Source organism: Dipodomys ordii, unplaced genomic scaffold (assembly GCF_000151885.1).
Source record: "Dipodomys ordii isolate 6190 unplaced genomic scaffold, Dord_2.0 Scaffold19, whole genome shotgun sequence".
Classification (NCBI taxonomy): Eukaryota; Metazoa; Chordata; class Mammalia; order Rodentia; family Heteromyidae; genus Dipodomys; species Dipodomys ordii.
The window spans coordinates 13,277,609-13,282,980 of NW_012267235.1; the positions used below are offsets into that span (position 1 = coordinate 13,277,609).

Below are 5,372 nucleotides of genomic sequence, written 5' to 3' on the forward strand. Positions count from 1 at the left end.
TTCCCTTTGGTTTATGACTACTATTATTGGCATAAAACAATGCATGGTATTGTTTTTTTGCTGCTTGTTGCAAAGTATGCTACTGGATAATACATTTGTGTGGGTTGTTAGGAGAATTTACTCAGAATTTACAACAATATTCCAAGGGTAAATGGATGTATGTTAGGTATCAAACACAAATGCATATGGAAATAAGTCTTCCTCCTGGAAGGTGAGTCTTTCTATTGGTCTCAGGGTTCCTGAAGGTGGCTCATCTTCATGTCAGCATAGGATTTCCCAGAGGAATTCTAGTCACTAGGATTCCGTTGACAACATTAGAACTCTGTACTCTTTAGATTCCTAAATGGTTCTAATATATAGCCACCACTGAGGAGAACTGGTTTTAGGAGCTAGCGACAAGTGTACTAGATAAAATCAGTAGACCCAACTGTCTTCCATTCTTGGTTTTAAGGTAGTGTAGGCACTTCCTAGAGATGAATGCAGATGCAAGATTGTGAAGGTAATTGACTCTTCTTGGATCATGGCTTAGAGAAAGACCTGAGCAGAGTGAAGAAAGCTGAAATAGGAGATGTAGGAAATGGGAAAACAAGCTGGTAGGCATTAAAGACCTCTGGGGCTGGGCACCTGTGACTCATGCCTGCAATCCCTATTCAGGAAGCTGAGATCTGAGGTTCCATGCTCCAAGCCAGTTAGTTGGGGACAGAAACGTTCTTGAGATGCTTATCTCCAATTAACCACTAAGAATCCAGAAATGGAACTCAAGTGGCAGGAGTGCCAAGCAAAAAAGCCCAGGGACAGCGCTCAGACCCTGAGTTCAAGCCCCTGCTCCTTATCCACCCCCACTCGCAGAGAAACAGCGAAGGAACAGTCATAAAGGTTCTTAGGCACGAACAGGCCAGGCTTGTTCAAAGGAGAAGTAAGAACCAGAGCACCATGCCCGGTACAGCTCTCTCCCTGGCTCCCGGCCCGGGGAACTCACGCTCAGCTGGCGGCCGGGGTCCCGCCCTCGCCCCCTGCGGCTCGCTCCTGCCCATCTCGGGGCGGGTCTCTCCGGACCACCCACCTGTCTTTAGGCTCTAGAGGCCCGCGTGTCTTCCCTTCCAGGAACCCGGGGAAGGGAGTGAGGGGGTGGAAGGGCCCGTGGAAAGCGGAGCCATCCCCGCTCCTCGGATCATCCGCAGCAGCGCTCGGGAGAGCGGCTGGAGCGCGGAGCGGCTGGCGGGGCGGAAGTACATCCCCGGAGCCCCTCTAGGACACCCGGAGGACCCAGCTCGTCGGTGGTCCCGGGGTTGAGGTGGGCATGGCCCCGAATACTGGGGCGTTCCGGGGAATCCGCTCGGCGGGGCCGGGGCCCAAGGGGTCCCCCGGGGTCCGGGTGAGAGCGGTGGGAAGCGACCCTGGGAAGGGCGAGCGGCAGCGGCCAGCCGACCACCTGCGCCCTGGCGAGAGCGGCGTGCGCTGATTGGCTGCAGCGCCGCCCGGAGTGTGCTGATTGGCTGCAGCGCCTCCCGGGTACCGGAAGTGGCCGGCGCGTCGCCCGCGACACCGAGGCGATGGCCGTGGGCTGTGTGCGGCAGCTGAGAGGCACCGGGAGCCCCGGCCGAGTGAGTGTGGGGTCGTAGCGGCCAACGGTGAGATCTCATTCCGTCTGGGCAGGGGTCGGTGGTGGGGGAGAAGGCGCTGGATTCCCCTACTTCCCCAGTCCTGGAGCTAAGCGGGAGCCCTAAATTTAGGCCTATTCCTGGCCCGAGTTTGCTGTGTGACCTTGGACATTTCTCTGTCTGCCCGCTCCCCTTCCTCCGGCCTCCATTTACCCATTTGCAAGCCGAGATGGTGGATCCTGGGGACTGTCAGCTGTGATTCGATACCTGTCAACTGCAGGAACTGGAGACGCTGAACCCGATGTGGGGACTTACGGAAACGTGGTCCGTCCCCTCCCCCCAACAGTTCCATCCCCAGCTAAACCTCTGGGACCAAATGATAGGTAAAGGTTAACGCCCCTGTGCCAGATTGAGTCCTGTACTCCCAGACAGGATACTGAGATGCAGTTGTGGAAAAGAGTTAAGGGCACAGGAATGAATACCACTTTAAATATCATTGATGGGAGAAATAACTTGTTTTATAAATGAACATGGACATCAGCTGTGTGTCAGATACTGTCTTGGGCTCTTAAGGTGCAAAAATGAATGAAATCTTCAGTTAGCCCTGAAAAGTATAGAAGTTCAGTACTGGGATTTGAACTCAGGGCCTTGCACTTGTGAGGCTGTCACTCTACTATTAGAGCCACCCCTCCAGCTCTGTTTTTTGCTGGCTATTTTGTATAAAAATTTTTTTTTAGTCTGGTCGTGGGGCCTGAACTCTGGGCCTGGGCGCTGTCCCTCAGCTCTTCAGCTCAAGGCTAGCACGCTACCACTTGAGTCACAGCGCCACTTCTGGCTTTTTTCTTTTTGCTTATGGGGTGCTGAGGAATCGAACCCAGAGCCTCATGCACGCAAGGCAAGCGCTCTACCACTGAGCCACCTTCCCAGCCCCCTTTGCTGGCTATTTTGGAGATGGAGTCTAGTAAACTTTTCTGCTTGAGCTGACCTTGAACTGCAGTCCTCCTGATCTAGGCTCACAGGCCTGAACCACTGACATCTGACAGTTGTGGGAGATTTTATTCCAATAAATGGAAAATGTGTTATGTAGATAAGCCATACAAATTCACTTAACAAACACCTGGTATACATTGGGAATACCAAAATGAATGGAACATCATCCTTGGACGTGGTCTAGAGAAGAAAATAGAAGTGTATGTAAACTAACAGTACAGTGGCATGGCTATTTGCTGCTGAAGTCTGTCTGTTTTAGGGACTATGGTCAGGAAGAAAATGGAGACTGTTACATGTTGCAAAAGGTGGACAATAGTATTCCAGGAACAGAGACTAATTTGTTCTCAAAGGCAAAGAAACTACAAAGAATAAGAAATCATGCTGCTGGGGCTGGGAAGGTGGCTCAGTGGTAGAGCACTTGCCTTGCATGCTCAAGGCCCTGGGTTCGATTCCTCAGCACCACATAAGAAAAAAGCCGGAAGTGGCGCTGTGGCTCAAGTGGTTAGAGCGCTAGCCTTGAGCTGAAGAGCTGAGGGACAGTGCCCAGGCCCAGAGTTCAGGCCCCACAACCGGACCCCAAAAAAAACCCCAAAAGAAATCATGCTGCTAATACTAGCTACTCAGGAGGCTGGGAGCTGATGATGATTGCAGATGGAAGGAGCTGGGGCAGAAAAGTACATTAGACTCTTCAATAAACAACCAAAAAAACCCCACAAATAAAAATGAACTTTACAAGTTTGGTGGTGGGGGGAGGCTTGGTGAAGGGTTAGGGGGAGGATGGGAAGGGGAAACAAAGGAGGAGGCTACAATGCTTGATAAGAAATGTACTCATTGTCTTGCCCATGTAATTGTGACCCCTCTGTACAGTATTTTCACAATAAAAAAAAGAGGAAAAAAAGAAAAAAAACCACAAATGGAGCTGTGGCTCAAGTGGTTAGAGGTCTATCCTTGAGCAAAAAAGCTTAGGGACAATGCACAGATCCTGAGTTCAAGCCACAGAACTTGCAACAGGAAAAAAAAAAAAAAAAAGGAAAGCTGGGCACCTATGGCTCACGCCTGTAATCCTAGCTACTCAGGAGGCTGAGATCTGAGGATCAGGGTTCAAAGCCAGCCCAGGCAGAAAACTTCCTGTGAAACTCTTACCTGCAATTAAGCACTCAAAAACTGAAAGTGATACTGTGGCTAAATTGGTAGCAAAACAACTCATGAACAGTGTCCATACCCTGAGTTCAAGCTCCACAACTACCACCACCACCAAGAAAAGCCGAGTGCTGAGATCTGAGGAACACAGTTCAAAGGCAGCCCAGACAGGAAAGTCTGAAAACTGGAAGTGGTGCTGTGGCTCAAAGTGGTAGAACACTAGCCATGAGCTGAAGAGCTTAGGACAATGGCCCAAGGCCAGAGTTCAAACCCCATGAACCCTCCTCCCCCCCCCCGGTCCCCCCCCCCCCCCCGCCCCGCAAAAAGGAAATATTTGGATTGCAGGTCACTTCAAATAATTGGAATTTCCTCTTGTTTTTGGAGACTTTGAGATAGGAGATGGAGAAGGGAAACAAGGCTTACCACCAGGGCATTATGAGCCCCATGAAGAAGTGAAGGCCTAAGGGAGCAATAACTAGGAAGTGGTATGGAAAAAGAGATTATAAAGGAAGAGGTAAGAAAAGAGCCAATGAAATGCTGATTCAGAGGGCCAAGAGGGAACCTTCTTCCTGCGGATGCTAGTGAAGAATCTGAGATGGAGGTGGTCTATATATCAGATGAGTCTCTGGTACAGATACCCTCTTGGCCTTTCAGAAGTTAAGGGAAAGGGTCTGTAGTCTGTTAAGGTTATTATTTTCTTTTTTGGGGGTGGTGGGGTAATATGGTTTAAACTTGTGCTTGCCAGACAAGCAGGTGCTCTTACCACTTGAACCACCACCCTGGGCCTTTATACTTTTGCTATTTTTCTTTCTTTTTTGCCAGTCCTGGGCCTTGGACTCAGGGCTTGGGCACGGTCCCTGAGCTTCTTGTGCTCAAGACTAGCACTCTACCACTTGAGCCACAGCACCTCTTCCAGCTTTTTCTGTGTATGTGGTACTGAGGATTCAAACCCAGGGCTTCATGCATGCTAGGCAAGCACTCTACTATTAAGCTACATTCCCAGCCCACTTTTGCTATTTTTCATATAGGTTCTTGCATTTACTTGGGCCAACTTGGATGCTAATCCTTCGTGTGTATGTGTGTTCACACTGGGGATTGACCTCAGGGCCTCACTTTTTTCCTGAAGACCAGTTCTCTACCACTTCTGCAACACTTCCAGTTTTGGCTTTTTGTTGTTGTTGGTGGTGGTTGGGCCTTGTCCCTCAACTCTTCAGTGCAAGACTAATGCTCTACCACTTGAGCCACAGTACCACTTATGGTTTTCTGGTGGTTTTTTGTAGATAAGAGTCTCACCAACTTTCCTGCCTGGACTGGCTTTGAACCTCGATTCTCAGATCTCAGCCTCCTGAGTAGCTAGGATTATAGGCATGAGCCACTGGCACCTGGCCAGTTTTGGCTTTTTGCTGGTTAATTGAGGTAAGATAGTTCATTGGTTAATTTGGAGGTGTAGTTTAGTAAACTTCAGATTTGTTTGCCTGGACTGGCTTTGATCCATGATCCTCAGATCTCAGCCTCCTGAGTAGCTAGGATTACAGACATGAGCCACCAGTGCCTGGCATGATCTTTCTATTTGTACTTCCTGCATAACTGGGATGACAGGTACCAGCTTTTTATTTTTTGAGATAGGGGTCTTTGACTTTT

At 49.6% G+C, this 5,372-nt stretch overlaps 1 protein-coding gene across 4 annotated transcripts in view; it reads left to right on the top strand.

The window, feature by feature from the left end:
- The first annotated feature begins 1,549 nt into the window (after positions 1–1,549).
- The window catches only part of Zfp3 (ZFP3 zinc finger protein), a 26,368-nt gene continuing 22,545 nt past the window's right edge, over positions 1,550–5,372 (top strand). Inside the window, exons 1-2 of one of the 4 annotated variants that reach the window (XM_013013047.1) lie at positions 1,551–1,631; positions 1,882–1,984. The gene's annotated coding sequence lies outside the window, so the exon portion shown is untranslated. Of the gene's footprint in view, positions 1,985–5,372 lie in introns of all 4 variants that reach the window. The other 3 variants (XM_013013050.1, XM_013013046.1, XM_013013051.1) reach the window with 3 other exon arrangements.